Raw genomic sequence first — 16,700 nt, forward strand, 5'->3', positions numbered from 1 at the left:
TTTTTTTTTTTTTTTTTTGGTACCTTCTTCTACTTCCTTCCTCCACCCCCACCCCACTACAGTGCAGACTTTTCTTGCTACTTGACATTGGACTCATTAAGGAACAGCTGGAATGCTCAGTGAATGTGTGCGTACCTGGTGGAATCCGCATTAGTCACACCCCACCCCCCACCTCGCCTCTCCTTCCTTGTGACTGACTGTCCTGGAACTTGAGCATCCAGGGCCAGGGATCTAAGCACTCCATGGCCAGAGCTCATGGGCCCTTAGACTTTTCTTGCTACTTGACATTGGACTCATTAAGGAACAGCTGGAATGCTCAGTGAATGTGTGCGTACCTGGTGGAATCCGCATTAGTCACACCCCACCCCCCACCTCGCCTCTCCTTCCTTGTGACTGACTGTCCTGGAACTTGAGCATCCAGGGCCAGGGATCTAAGCACTCCATGGCCAGAGCTCATGGGCCCTTTTGAAGCCATGGAAAGTCAAGAAGCTGCTTAATTTAGGGTCACTTCTGCAGGCTGGATAATTGAGGTTTCTGGTCTTACCATAAGCACATTCATCTGTGAGTATCAGAACCCTTACTGCAGGCCGAATTAGAATGAGTTAAATTCTGCCTGGGAGACACAGTAGACTTTTTTTAGCTCCAGGTTATCTTTTCCCTGTCATTTGGTGTATTCTAAGCCTCCCTTCTCTGTAGCAGGTGGTTTATTCCAGCAAATCTGTTGCCCTCCCTGCAGCAAAAAGCAGAAATCCAAAAGGTTCCTTAAATACCAATAGTTAGAATTATTTGTGCCAATCTTTCCCCACCCTTTCTTTTCAGCAGACTATCAAGTTTTACTGTGGTTAAATTTGACTGACTTCCTTCCTGTGGCACCCTTTTGACAATCTAGATGAAATATGGTCACTGGCAGGGGTGAATACTGTGTGCTTTCTTTTCTTCCCTTTCTTTTGTTTGTTGCTTTTTCATTAAGACTGGTAAGATTTCCGACAGCCCCCTAACCTTTCTTACTAATATATGTACATCCTCTTACTATTAAGGTCACAGAAGTAGGAATGTGTGTGTTATTTATTCCTCTTTTAGTGGAAAGAACCTGACATTAAGGAGACATAATGTTAAATTTGAACCCAAGAAACCCTTCAGCAATGCCAAAACTATTTTACTATGTAAAATGTGTGTTTATAAGGAGGGTAGGGTTCTTAGAATGTCAGTTGCGTGAGACTTAAGTGTGGCCTGCAGTGTCTGAGTGTGATGCCCCACTTGTCTTTTTGTATTTTTTCCAGTGCTACTGTACCTAAGAGCTGGAGCCACAGAGCTTGAAATATCCATTGAAATGTTGGGCCCTTCACTACTTCCTCATATGGATACCAGAGGCAACGTGGCATTTTAAGCACGATTTCATTGTGTAAATTATTTTGCAGTAATACAGATTGAGGCACTTCAGTTCTTCTGAACTTTGAGTTGACCCTTATTCTTTTATTATTTTCTTCCTCTCAGTCTTCAGCTCGCTTCTTCTTGTTCCACCTACTTACCTAGTATGATTGACTCACGCAGGTGAATTAAACCATTACTGCACAAATTTCCTCTCTTCTGAATCTCAGTTTTTCTTGAACTGGAATATTTTGACCTGAATGTTTAAATAGGCTTGATGCTCCATGTTGCATTTCAAGCTTGATATCCTGTCACCCTTGCAAGCTGCAGTTGCTCTTGTTACTCCTAGAACTCACCTCTGGGTGTGGGCAGTTACCTCATTGGGCTTCACAGCCTGGAGGGCCATTCAGGGCAGGTACTCATCCAGGACAGAGCAGCCAGAAAGTTTTCTGGCAAATAAACCCAGCATAGAAAACATTCAAGAACCTGGCCTGTGGCTGACCGGCTGACCTAACCCGCCTTCAGGTGTGTGGAGGGTTCTTGTAATGGAATCCTGGCTGGCCGTCTTCTAGCCTGGCAGAAGACAAGGCAACAAATGGCTCACAGCACAGAACATTTTCTGTTTAGACAAGGGAACATTTGATGACATAGGCTTTTTTCATTAAGGAAGATAAAGTTCTGGAGTAAAGGATAGAGTGGTTCAATGACAGTTATTTTTTCGGCATTGAGGTTAGAAAATCATACTGATTCCTGCATTGCCATAAATGCATTGCTGTAAATGTATTGCTGTAACTTGTGTGACCCTGCTTCTTCACCACTAAAATGAGTTACGAGCTTAGGGTTTAGCCACTTTTATCTTAGGCTCCACTGTTCTTAACTATTTCCCCCCACCAAATGTATGGCAGGGTGTATCCTTCAGGGGCACAAAAGGGTCATAACTGCTACTGTGCAACTTTCGCCTTATTCTAGAAATTTCTACATCTTGAGTGACCTGTTCGTACATTTTCCTTTTCTTTCCTTTTCTTTTCCTTTTTACTCTGTCAAATAGAATGTTTAAATTTTATGTGTTGCTTATCCACATGTGTCCTGGAAATAAAAGTTTCTGTACAGTGTGTGCTGCTGGTTTATTTCATAGCACACCATTATGGAACAAGGCTGCAACTGGGCTCCTGGTTCACTTGCAGTTGGAAAATTTGGAAACTGACGGAGTGCATTTTCCAGCAGCTGTTCTCAGTCACATTCAAATCTGGGGAAACATGATTAGGCACATTTTAGGAATATTCAGAATCTTAAATAGCTCTGAGATCCTAAAGTTCATTTTGGAGGATCTGACCATAGGATGGTGTTGCCATGTTGCTTTGTTCTGTTCTTTTAACTTGTGTACTGTGTCGTCCACAGTTATGTTTTATAAGTATTAATGCTTTCTGTAGAGTGATTTGTCTTCAGTACATTAAGGATGTAACATTTGAGTATTGTTCTCTGATCACGTACTTCTCACATTCAGCTCAGCTCAGCTTTGTTTGACAGTCACTACAGCAACTCATACATAACACCCATTGCTGAAAGGAAAGCTGAATGATCCTCTCCGACCTGGGAGCTTATTTTGACACCATCCACCTTTAGGAATGACTTCTTTGTTTTCATAAGCTGTCCTTTGCGTTCTTTTGCCACCAACCCCTGGTATCCTAGAGTGAGGGAGATTGAAACTTGCTTGAGGTCATATGGTGCTAGGTGGTGGAATAATTTTTTTATAAATTAAAATGGAAAATTCAAAACTTTATTAAAATATACCCTTTACGTGCTAAAATAAAGGAGATTTTTGTGAAAGTACCTCTTCAAAAATACTTTTGACTTTCTGTTCACTGTGGCAGGAGTTTTCTCCTGAGTAAGTTGGAAGAGGACAGTGAAAGTCGTTTGAGGAAAACAGTGTGAGACTCCTCAGAGAGACCCAACTCCCTCCTTCCTTGGACCAAAACCACCATCTTTAGCTTTGCACTGGGGCCTCCTAGGCCTCACTTTTCGTTATTCTCTCCCCAGCTATTTTCCATGCATCCTCAACTCCATTGAAATCCAGAGAGGACCAAAGAAATAGTACTTTAAAAATCCTTTCTGAAACCCATATGAAGTTACCATGTAGGAATTAGAATTCCTGCTCTTAGTTGCCATATGCTGGTCCTCCCTATCCAACCTCACAGTGGTCCTCAATCAGCACAGGTGCTTAGGTCCAGGGAAAAGAGGCACATCGGAGGAAAGTCGGCTGCAAGTGGAAATGGGGAGTTGCTGGGCAGGGCTGCCCTGAGCTAGCTGCCTGCCAGAGCTCAGAAGCAGTTGGTTCTGCCCTAACTGCCCACCTCTGTAGATCCCACTCCTGCTCAGGTAGAATCTGCACAGCTGGTCGACCCTGAGTACCCCCGTGCAACCCCCACCACTCTAGACTGAGAGTCTTAGCCTCGACACTGGAAGTGTGGGCCAGTTGCTTTGTTGTGGGGCTGTCCTGAGGGCCCACGAGTTGTAAGATGTTCACCAGCATCTTTGGCCTTACCCACTAGGTCCCAGTGGCAAGCAAAACTGCATGTAGGCATGGCTGAATGTCTCCTAGAAGAGCGGCTCATCCCTGGCAAGCCACTGCACTAAAAAGATCCCTCCACAAAATCTGTCCATTTGCCTGATAAGTGTCCCTGGCAAACATTCACCTGGGCATTCTGTTTCCTGTACACCAGCAGCAACCAAACAAAAGGGGAGTTACTCCTTTACACTCTTCAAGGTGATTGAGGACCCCAAAGAGCTTGTGTTTAGGTGAGTTAGAGCTACTGATATTTGTATTAGAGATTAATACTGAAAGTTTTAAAATATTCAACCACTGAATAATTACACATTGACATAACATTTGTATGAAAACTTTTTTAAAAATTCACTGAGAAGAGTGGCTTTTTTTTTTTATTGTACTGTGAATTGAACCCTGGGCACTCTACCATTGAGCTATATCCCTAGCCCTTTTTGTTTTTAATTTTGACGTCACGGCTCACTAAGTTGCCCAGGTGCAACTTAGCTTGAAATCTACCTGCCTTAGCCTCCCTCAGTGGTGAGATTATAGCCATGTGCCACCATAATGAGATGAGAGGAGTGGTGATTTTTTTTAAGTCTCTTCAGCTGTCTGCTTCTTCATTCAGTCCACTTTGATATCACATGTGAAAAAGCTTCACAGCATGACGGTTAAAAGAGAAGACCTCTGGACCCTGAAAGCCTAACAGCCCCCACCTCAGGGATCCTCAGAACATACGTTAAAGACCTCTCTTTTGAAATACTCTCCCCATCCTTTGCTGCTGGAGTCCTTCATCTTTTTAGCTCCTGTATTCTGAAATTTAAGGGAAGCTTTTCTCAGCAACTTGGACCGTATTTTTTCCTTTCTTCTAATTTGTGTAGCAGTCATTTGCGTTACAAATGCTCCACTTGCATCCACCTTTGTTTACCTATGGCTTTCCTCCCTGACTGGATGAAGCCTGTGAGGACAGCAGTTTACTGGGATTCCTCTCTGCACTTGCTCTGCATTTCCAGACCAAGTTTCAAGAAGCATTTGGTGTGTAGCCTTAATGCTCAAGAAGAAGGACAGCTTCAGATTAACTAGGTTGCTGATTTTCCTGATACTGTAATTTTGGGGAAAACCTTGTTATGATGCTTATTTCTTTATCTCCTCTATGATCATGAAAGGGAACTTCAGAGCTAAATTTTCATTCAATATTGTTTTAACACAAAAGATTATAGTACTTGGGACTTTTTCTAATGTCTTGTGAAAGTTGTAAGAAATATTTTCTTTTTAATTTGCTTTTACATACTTAGTAGAAAAAAGTGTAGTCCCATAAAGTTCAGTGGTAGAAGGCATAAGATATTAATTTAAAACATTTCTAAATAGGATGGCCACTGAAATATTAATGTTCCCCTGGGATCACTGGAGTCTTATAATTCTTAAATATATGAGGAATGTTTCTTAGAATGTGTTAATGTGTTTTTAAGATAGCTGTAGTTTGGCCTTGAGCCTCTCATGTCATGCAGGCATCACTTTGAGGATTGGGAAGAGTGCACAAGAGTGCAGCCCCATCCTGCTAAGAATTTAAGCATTGGATGATTGCATCATGGGTGACATATGTCATCTGTGGCCTCAGGCCATTCAGTGCCCTGGGAGTAACGTGGCCCGTTCAGTCAGACCCTTCCCCCTGCGCTGCTGGGGTGGGACAAGATGGAACCTGTCTCACAGAGGGGGCTGGCCATGCTGTGGGTAAGAGCGGCGGGAGCTCAAAGCTCCAAGGAGCAGAGCAGGCTCCCGCTGAGCTGTGCAGTTCCAGCGAGTGTGTTAGGTGGAATGTGTGGTAATTACAGCCATCGTTCCTCTCCCACTTCAGAAGGAGTGGCCCAGTACCGGGTGAAAGCAACCCACAGCGAGTGGGTCAGGAGGAGGCCCAGAGCTGCATTCGGAGCTGCAGGGTGCATGCACCGTCCCACCAGTGGAGAGGTTTCCACCTGCCCTTGAGGAGCCGGGAGCCAGCGTGAATCCCAGGGATGTTTTCCTAAGTCATGGGAAGCTCCTCTGGAATGTCAGGATTGAGGATCTCTGGCATTTTCTTGGACCACGGGCACCAGCCTGAGGTCAGGTTGGGTGCAGCCCCGTCCTTTACCCTTCATAGTTCCTGCTGGTGAGTGTGTTGGCCAAGACTTGCAGCCTCTTAAGGAAGGTAGAGAAGCGCCCTGCAGAAAAGGCTGCTTCCCGCCAGACAATGTTGTCTCCTTTTTCTCCACCTGGGGGAGTCAGAGGATGAGCCTAGAGTTTAAACTCCAGAAAAAGGATATGTTGGATTTACTTCATTTTATGTCTGTACTTTTTTAAAGATAAGATTTATGTTCATGACCCGAAGAGCTTGTTTTCAGACGCTTTGTGGACTTTAGTGCTTTCCAAATGCTGTCTTTGCCCAGTGGTGGTATCGAAGTACAAGGATGCACCCTGACAGGATGTTGAGCATTTGCCACACTTGGTAATTTCATTTAAATCAAACTTGACAAAAATGAAATGAGAATTTCAGCCCCTTGGTGCAGTAGCCATATTCTGGGTGCTCTATGGCTTCAGATGTCTGGTGTTTGCAGCTTCCCAGAAGACTGCAGCAGAGCCACCTTGCAGCCAAAAAGTGTTTCCCAAAACCAACTTTGACATCAATGTATGGGACTTTCTTAGCCATCACTCTTTGTGAGATGAAACATCCAATTTCAGGTTAAATTTAAAGGAAACGAGGTTACTTAACTTGGCAAAAGAGGAAGAAGTGAATAAATGAAGGAAAAGAAGAAGGCAGGAAGAAAAGGGAAGACTCTGGTAAGATAGAAGGGGGCTTCTCCCGCTGGGCCCTTGCTGGCCTGCCCGTGTGTTCAAGTGAGGAAAGGGGCCTTGGACCCAAGAGAATTGCACCTCCTTCCGGTTGTTCCTTTGGCACTTTATCTTATTTTGGGTCAAAATACATGTTAAAAAGTAAAATAGTATGGAATTATACAGCACTGCCCCCCACACTTAGGCTTGCCTCAGGTGCTCAGGGACCATGTCCCCAAGGAGAGGGTCCGTGTGGAAGCCGAATGTTCAGAGGGAGAGTCTGGACTATTTCAATGGCACTGAGGGCTGGATCCCGCCGAGACAGTGGCATCTGGGGAGGGTGGCGCAGGACATGGACACCCTTCCTGCTGGCTGGAGGAGTGCTCTCCTCCAGCCTTCTGAGGCTCCGCACCAGAGAGCAGAGTCACCTTCAGTGAGACCATCCAAGCTGTGTCACCTCGCTGACAACAGAACTGTCCCAGCGTGTCTCTCGGAAGCTCTGGTAGCCTCTCTGCTTCAGGTGGTCAGGGACAGTTCCACCGCAGACATGACATTCAGTGTCACGGACATTTCATGGACTGTCAAGGACTCAGTGGTGTGAAGACCTGGGAAAGAGCATTCCAGCCCACAGCAGCAGCTGGGGCAGAGGCGCTGGGCAGAAGTGAGCCTGTGTGTGCTCAGGAAAGGCCAGCTAGCTGCAAAAAGTGAGGGCGGGTGGCACATACCTGTAATTGCAGCACTTGGAGGCTGAGGCAGGAGAACTGTAACTTGAATCCCTGGACTGCTTACTTAGTGAGACCCTGCCTCAAAATTAAAAATAAATAAAGGCAGAGGGTGTGGCTTGGTGTGAAAGCCCTGGGTTCATCACCAGTACCACAAAGAGAAGAAAAGAAATATGCGCAAGTGGGAGAGGGGAGATGAAGCTGGAGGGGTGAGCACTGGCAGGGGCAAGGGAAATCTCGTGAACTGCTGCGACAGGGCTTCAGATTTGTGTTTCACGGTCGAAGTGTTTGATTCAGACATGAGATGATCTCAATTAAGTATTTGCGAAGATCTCGCAAGCTGCTGTGGAGGAACAGAGGGGCAGGAGCGGAACAGGGAGACCAGCTAGAAACTTCTCTCAGCCAGGTGGTGGTGCAGGGGGATCACAGCCTGGGCAAGGCAGCAACTTAGAGAGACCCACTATCAAAGCTAGGGGTGTAGCTCAGGGCAGAGGTGCTGGGGTCAGTCCCCTGTACTGCAAAAAGAGAGAAGGAAGAAGAAAGAGGGGGGCTTCTTTCTCCAACGCTTCTCTGGCTCACCTTCAGAATGAGGCTCCAGCATGCCCTCTGGGGGCTCTGCTCTTAGGCAGCTCACTGCTCACTCAGAGCCTCAGCGCACCTGGTGCTGAGACTTTCAGCCCTTGAGGGCCAGAATGTGGAGTGCCCTGCCCTGAGGGTCAGCTCCTTAGTCCTCCTAACAGTTTGGTTTCTTTGGAGAACACTTTCTTCTTGGAGACACCTCTCAGCAGGGTTCTGCAGAGGCAACCAGGGAGAAGGTGGCTGTGGACCAAGGGGTGTCAGATAGAAATGTAATCTCACTCCTCCTCCCACAGCAGGGGTCCCCGTCCTAGCCTGGGGGCATTGTGGGGGTCAGATTTTCCCCCCCCAGGGTGGCTTGGGGTTGGAGTCCCCCACAGCCTTCTGGGGAAGGCTCCTTTCTTATCACTGTGGGGGCTCAGGGTCTGCTGTTCAGTGCAGTGCATAGTTGACCTCTTACGGCGAGTCACCCCTGTTCTCCCTTTCTTTCCACCGCTCAGCCAGGAATTGTTGATCTGAAAAAAACTTCCTGGGAAGGGCCTGATAGTAAATCTTCTACACTTTGCAGGGCCTCAAGTAGTTGCATGTATTTTCATGGTCTCTGTCCTGGCCCCTTGGCTCCTCTTTTATTGTAGGAAAGCAGGTTTAGATGATAGTAAATAGTCTTTGTGTTCCAATAAAACTTTATTTATAAAACAGCCAGCGGGGCTGGAGATTCAGCTCAATGGCTCTGCTGCCTGCCTTGCAAGCACAGGGTCCCAAGTTCCATCCCCGGTACCCCCCCAAAAAAAGGCAGGGGTCCACATGTGGCTCAGGGGCTGTAGCTTCCTAGTTTGGACTGCAGGAGTGCAAATGAGGGTGACCACTCAGATAAGCTCCATGTTGCTGCCCTTGGACCTGAATCTGAAACTAGCACTGGCCAGCTCAGTGCAAGAGACACCCTTTAAGTTGGACTCCAAGTACAGAGGCTAACAAACATGTATTTGCTGCCGAGATTTCTTCTTATTTCACATTTATGGAGTGCTACATCAGAGGTTGTGGAACACGAAGATGACTAGTAGGCACCTGGACACTGAGGCTTGGTGAGTCTCCCATTAGAAACTTCACACCTTCTATTAAGGGTGAGGCAAGCCACTTGCTTTCCATCTTATGGGATGTGCAGCTATGCTCCACGGCTGTGAACAGATCTGGACCTCGCGCCTCATACCCCCAAGGAAGGCCATGCTGGCCAGGCCCAGGGACAGTAGTCTAGCTCTCCAGGCTGGCACCTAAACCCCAACAGGGCTGGCATCTCTGCTCACCTCCCCACAGGAACTGACCACTTCTCCTTTCTTCTTCTCAGGGATACACACACACCCACCAGCATCTTGATGCCAGGTGCCAGCATCTTGAAGGCCAGGTGTCCTTCACTCAAGAGGTCCTGAGAAGAGCCCAAGAGGGGATAGCTTCTGTTGACAGCCTGGCTTCCGCTGGAATAGCCACCAGGGCCTCAGATGCATCTCACATCTTCCCAAAGTCCTCTATGATACCCCAGAGATACAGTGTTCTGTAAACATGTGGGACCTGTAGTGTTCACCAGGAACCTCTGCGACTGCTGACATTCTGTGACTCCTGGTGAAGAGAAGTGCAGCCATTTTGATGTGGCTTTATGAATAATGCTGTATTTGATAAAGAATTTCCCAACATCAAGCCATAGATTAGGAGGGTAAAGTAAATCCTGTGCCATCTCCCACCTCACTGAATAAATAGATGAGAATAAAACTAACTGTAGTCTCCATTCCAGCAGAGGGACAGAGAAGGAAGAATTAAGTCATGTATGTATGTATGCATGCAATATTGGAGTGTGAGCCAGGGCCTTACTCAGAGCTACATCCCCAGTGCTTTTTATTTTATTTTTAAATTTTGGGACAGGGTTTTGCTATATTGTTCAAGCTGGCCTTGAATTTGGGATCCTCCTGTCTCAGCCTCCAAGGTAGCTGGGATTATAGGTGTGTACCACCATGTCCAGCCTTCAAGTCTTTATTTTTTTTAAGATTTACTCAAGTGAGGTGACTAAATAGTATACTTCCTGACAAATACTACTTTTAAGATCACGATCCAGTTTTTACTTTGTGAGTACTGTTAAGCAGCAGAAGTACACCTGTCACTTCTCATGCCTCCTCTGCATCAGAGAGCAGTGAGCACTCCCCATCGTAGGCCTCACTGGTGACACCCAGTGTCACCAGTCTCCTGTCCCCACCCCTGACAACTCCAGTCTGTCCCCAGTCAATGTACCCCTTCTTTACATTTCAGACAGATGGGCTCCTGCAGTACATGGCCTTTTGGGTCCAGCTTCTTTCCCTTGATGTTGTGCTGTCAAAGTCATCCCTGCTGTGACCCATGTCTGTGCTTCACTCTGCTTTAGGGCTGCAGCGTATGTGACACACGTTATTGCATTAACTAATGGGTATCTGGGTTCTTTCCAGCTGTTATGAACAGTGCTGCTATGGATATTTGTGTGTACATCTTCATTTGAGCACCCATTTTCAGTTCTTTTGGATACATACCTGGGAGTGGGATTGCTGGACAGTGTGCGGATTGTTTTAACTGCTGAAGAACCAAAACATTTCCACAGCTACTGTTCTGGTTTACATGTCCACCAGCAGTGCAAAGGTTCTGCATTCTCCACATCCTTACTAGTGATCACTATTTTTCATTTTTAAAAACATTGTAGTCCTAGTGGTTGTGAAATGGTGTGTCACTGCAGTTTTTGCTTGCAATTTACTGAAGGCTGACAGTGTGGAGAATCTTTTTGTGTGCCTGTTGGCCATTTGTGTATTTTCTTCGGAGAGATTTCCATTTCAGTCACTTGGCCACTTTTAAATTGGGTTGCTTTTCTGTTATTAAGTTGTTAGAGTTCTTTTTGTATTCTGGATATAATTTGTAAATATTTTCTCCCATCTGTTAGTTGTTCTTTCACTTTCTTGGTAATGTCCTTTTTATTTTTAATCCAGAACAGTTTTGTTAATTGAATTTGTTATTAGTACATGTTTGCAGTACATAATGATTACTTTCTTTTTTTTTTTTTTTTTTTTTTTTGGTACCAGGGATCAAACTTGGGCCCTTGTGTTTTTGAGGCAGGCGGTGGCACCACTGAGCTTAATCCCCTGTCTAATGAAATATTTAGTGTGGGGAATTGGCACATTTTTTTCCCATTCCCCTCCACCCCCATTTGTTTGGTTTTTTAGTTTGTTTGTTTGGCCAGCATCAGATTTGTTTATTTTATTTTGTAAGCCTTTGTCAGGTTAAGTATCATAAACACAGATTAACAGCCAGACTAAAAACTCAAAAAAATATATAAAACGTAAGACAGTTATATCAAATCCAGGTACACTTCTAGATACATTGGCCATGCTGGTTTATGATAATCTTTTATTCTCCTTTTTTTTTTCCTTTTGCCTGTTGCTTATTTCACACTCTATTTATATATTGGGTTTCTTATATAAGCAAAGCTATGTGATATTTACACTTGTCTGTGTGATGTGTTTCACTTAACATTATGGTCTCACTGTACTCATTTTCTGACAGATGACTCAGTTTATCCTTCTTTATGATGGAGTAGTATTCTATTGTGTAGAAAATACCACATTTTCTTTAACCACTCATCTGTTGATGGACATATAGCTTTTGATTGCGTCTTTAAATTTAGGGAGTCTAATTTTTTTAGTTCATTTTGTATTCTAGATATTGTGCTTTGTTTTGAAGACTAAGTAGTTAGCAGAATTTCCCATTCTGTAGTTCGGCTCTTTACTCTGTTGGTGGGTTCCTTTGTTGTGCAGATGATTTCAATTTGGTGTAATCCTATTTGTTGATTCTTGGTAGTATTTCTTGTGCAACCAAGTTTCTGTTCAGAAAGTCTTTGCCTATGTCTTCAAGAGTCTTCAGCAGTTTTACCTATTTTGTCTTCTAGCAGACTGTTTCTGTTTTAATATTGAGATATTTGATCCGTTTTGACGTTAGTGTATGGTGAGATAAGGGTCAATTTTCGGCATGTGGGAAGTCAGTTTTCTCAGCATCATTTGGGTTTTTTTTTTTTTTTGGTACCTGGGATTGAACTCTGGGTCCTTGCACTTGCAAGGCAGGCCACTAAACCGCTGAGCTAAATCCCCCACCTCCCCAGCAGCATTTGTTAAAGAAGCTCACTTTCCTCCAGCAAAAGTATTTGGCCCCTTTGTCAAAGACAATGTGGCTGAGTGTGCCTGGAATTATTTTTATGTCCTCTATTCCGTTCCATTGATCTGAAAGTCTATTTATTTGCCAGTAGCACTCTGTTTTTATCACTGTAGCTTTGCAGTATAAAGGTCCAGGATTGTGATGCCCCCTACTTTCCCCTTGTCACCCAGAATTCCTTTTGCTATTCTAGGTCTCTTATTGTTCTATATGAATTTTAGGATTGCTTTCTCTAGTTCTGTGAGGAATGCTATTAGTATTTTGATTGGGATTGCATTAAATCTGTGTAACAGTATTGGGAGTATGGCCATTTTGACTGTATTGGTTCTGTTTAGCCAGGAAAAGGGATGTGTTCCCATTTTTTGGTGTCCCTTTGATCTCCTTTTTCAGAGTACTGTGGTTTTCATTGTACCGGTCGTGCATTCTCTTAGTAGGTTAATTCCTAAATATTTCCTTTTGCTTGATGCAGTTGCAAAAGGTACTGTTTCCTTCATTTCTCTCTTAGTGAGTTTATTATTGATGTACAGACACCCTGTTGATTTTTGAGTGTTGACTTTGTATCCCGCTTACTCTCCTGAATTTGATTATTATTTCTAGGAGTCTTTTGATGGAGTTTTCATGATCTTAATATGTAGAGGATCGTGTCATTTGTAATTAGTGATAATTTAACTCCCTTTTATTTCTTTCTCTTGTCTGCTTGCTCTGGCTAATGTTTTGAGAACTATATTGAACTAGAGTGGTGACAGCAGACATTCCTGATATTAAGAGGGAAAAGCTTCTTGGTATGATGTTGGCTATTGGTTTATCATAGATGCCCTTTATCAAATTGAGGTAAAGACCTTCGTACCCATTTTCTTCAGGATTTTTATCATGAATGGATGTTGGATTTTGTCTGATGCTTTTTCTACATCTGTTGAACTGATCGTTTTTGTCCTTGCTTCTATTTATGCAGTGTAGTACATTTATTGGTTTGTGTATGTTGAAACATATTTGCATCCCTGGGATGAATCCTATTTGGTCATGTTGTATGATATTTTTGGTGATTTGCTGCATTCTATTTGCATCTTATTGAAGATTTTCGCATCTATGCTCATTAAAGAGATTGGGTTGTAGTTGTCTTTTTTGATTGGATCCTTTTCTGGTTTCAGAATCAAGGTAATGATTGCATCCAGGAATGACTTTGGGAGTATTGCTTTCCTATTGATTTCATTAAATATTTGAGGAATATTGACATTAGATTTTCTCTAAAGTTTTTATAGAATCCATCAGGACTTTTGCTTTTCTTAGTAGTTTTCTTTTTTTATTATTATTATTACTTCTTCAATTTAATTGCCTGTATTGGGTTATTTGGGATTTTTATATCTTCTTAGTTTAGTTCTGTAGTTCATATGCATCTAGGAATATATTTCTTAATTTTCCATTTCATTAGAGTACAGGTTCTCAGAGTAGTTACCAGTGATTTGAATTTCAACAGAATCCATTATGAGTTCACCTTTTTCATTTCTAATTGCATGGATTTGGGTCTTTCTTTCCTTGTTGTGATAAAATTGGCTAAGGATTTTCTGTTTTGTTTATTCTTTCAAAGAACCATTGATTCTTTGTATTTCTTTTAGTATCAATTTCATTAATTTCTGCTCTGGTCTTTATAATTTCCTTCCTTGTACTAGCTTTGGAATTGGATTGTGTTTGTTTTTTTAGGACCTTGAGGTACATCATTAGGTTATTTATTTGAGCCCACCCTGTTTTTCTGGGGGTGTTCAGGGGAGTTGTTTTGTTCTTTGTTTTTTTGAGACAGGTCTCGCCACGTAGTACACTGGTTTTGAACTTGCTGTGGAGCCCAGGCTAGCCTCAAACTTGCAGTGATCCTCCTGTCCTAGCCTCCTCAGTGCTGGGACTATAGGCCTGTGCCACCATGACCAACATGCCATTTTTTGATGTAGGAATTCACTACTGTAAACTTCCCTCTTAAGACAGCTTTCATTGTGTCCTATAGGTTCCAGTATATGGTACTAGCATTATTGTTTGATTTCAACAACTGCCTAATTTCTTCTTAATTTCGTCTGTGACCAATTGATTATTGAAAAGGGTATTGTTTAATTTCCATATGTTTGCATAATTTCTGTGGTTTCCTTTGCCATTAATTTCTAATTTCATTACACTATGATCTGATAATATACATGGGATAATTTTTATTCTTTTACTTAAGTATGCTTTATGGCCTAATATGTGATCTATTTTGGACAATATTCCTTGTGCTGCCAAGAAGAATGTGTATTCTGTATATATCTACTAAGTCCATTTGTTTGAAAGTTTAGTTTAACTCTGATATCCCCCCAACCCGAGGGGATTGAACTCAGAACCTTGCACCTGCCAGGCAGGCATGGCACCACTGAACTACATCCCCTAACTCTGATATTTCTTTGTTGATTTTTTTTGTCTAGTTGATATGTCCATTTGTGACAACAGTGGGATATTGAGGTCTCCCATTACACTGTATCGATGTTTATCAGATTTTTCAAGTCCATTAGTATTTGTTTTATGAAGTTGTGTGCAAGTATTTGTTGCATATATGTTTATAATTGTTTTTTCCTTTAAAAATGGCATCACTAACTTCAATCAAAAAGAAAAATACAAAGAGAAAAAAATTGTTATCTCTTCCTGTTTAATTGTCCTTTAACAAATATGTAGTGACCTTCCTGATCAGTCTTGCCTTAAAATTTACTTTGTCTGAAACTAGGATAGTTACTCTTGCTTTTTGCTAAGTTCTTGTTGCATGGAGTATTTTTGCTCTTTGATTTTTAATCTGTGAATTTCTTTTTGAATGAAATGTGTTTCTTGTATACTGCATATCATTGAGTTTTGTTTCTTGATCCATTCTGCCAATCTGTATCTTTTTATTGGTGAATCTGTCTTTTTATTGGGGAATTCACATTGAGAACTGCAGTGGATGCTTAACTAACAAACTCAGTTTGTTCACAAGGGCTGGTTATAACTCAAGTTGGTTGTAAGTCAGGACTTTTTCCCATAAGAAATGATGGAAATACTATAATGTATCCAAACCTCCCAAAGCACCCCTTAACTAAACTTTTCATAATAAAAAAGAATTATGTAATGTGCATAATTTACCAAAACACCAATAATTCTAATGTATTCCCCCAAAAATTACAAAATATGCCTAGTTTACTATAAACAGCAATTTCATACTCACCATTCAAGTTGACATCTTTGGCTTTCAGGAAGAGAGGATGAAATGGAAGGTGCTTGCTCTTTGGAAGAGTCCCCTTCCCTAAGAACATCAGGACTCTGGCTCTCTGGCATCCTTTCTGTCCTTGGGAGAATCTGTAGCCCACAGGACCTGCTTCTGGCTCACTAGGTCTCATTCTTTTCAGAACTAAAAACTGGTCTAAGGCTGTCTATTTCTCTCTTCTTTAATACTGTTCTGTCGTAAAACATGACATTATCATTAAGCAAGTGAACTCAGCAATTGACATTTTCTCCATCTGGGTGGACCTTCTTTGCAATGTCTATAGCTCTGTCCATTTTTTCAGAATTTCTTTTATTTCAGAAGAATTTTGTTGCACTGATTGTTGATACTCCCCTGTGGGGCACAGGGAAAGGGACCTAGTCTCCTGCAAATCATGACAGCACAAGGAGAATTAATTAATGTATACACAGAAAATGAGACTTAGAGAAAAAGCTGATCTTTTGCCTGATGAATGTGGCTCTGGGTGGCAAAGACCCGAGAACAGGAGCTTGCCACACCTTTATTCAGAACATCAGCAAAGCAAAAGTAGCAAATGACTCAGAGGGCCTGGTGATGATTCTATAATAATGAGGAACTGTGCAGATGAAGATTTGGTTCCTCCCAGGATGTTTCCAGCTAGTGCAGTCCTGCCGGGGAGCAACACAGCATCACTGGACCACTGAGGTTTTAACTGTGACCTGAGGTGAAGGAGAAATTACGTCTCGACAAGCCGTAGCTGGCCTGTAGACAGGAAAACTAGGCCCTAGTCATGATTTAATTATGAAATGATTTTTCTCCAAAATCATGTAGAATTGCTGCAGACACTCCTATCATCTTCAGAAAGCTCAATTGCCATTCTCTGTGGCTCAGCCAGAAATTGCTGACTTTCCTCTGTAGATAATTCCTCTGAGTATTCCACCAGTTCCTCAACATCACCTCTGTCTACCTGCAAGCCTGTGGACTCTACTACAGTGACAGTGTCATCACCCCAGGGCCAGTTGAAAACTCAGGCTCCTCTACACAGCCTTCAAAGTCTCTCTCTCTCTCTCTCTCTCTCTCTCTCTCTCTCTCCATTTACAAGTGTGAAAGAGGTGGCTGAACTTGTGCTTTTATGAGGAACCCACTCCTGTGATAACTGGCTGAATCCCATGGTAGCAGCATTATTGTGACTTAAACACCTCTTGTTAGGCCTTACTGCCAACACTGTGGCATGTGGATTATTTCCAATGCATGC

At 42.9% G+C, this 16,700-nt stretch overlaps 1 protein-coding gene across 4 annotated transcripts in view; it reads left to right on the top strand.

Annotated features, from left to right (window-relative positions):
* Window positions 1–16,700, top strand: part of Ppp2r5c (protein phosphatase 2 regulatory subunit B'gamma) — a 136,304-nt gene that overhangs the window by 806 nt on the left and 118,798 nt on the right. The gene's annotated exons all lie outside the window — the stretch shown is intronic.

Source organism: Fukomys damarensis, unplaced genomic scaffold (genome assembly GCF_012274545.1).
Source record: "Fukomys damarensis isolate Sample0158 unplaced genomic scaffold, DMR_v1.0_HiC HiC_scaffold_21, whole genome shotgun sequence".
Classification (NCBI taxonomy): Eukaryota; Metazoa; Chordata; class Mammalia; order Rodentia; family Bathyergidae; genus Fukomys; species Fukomys damarensis.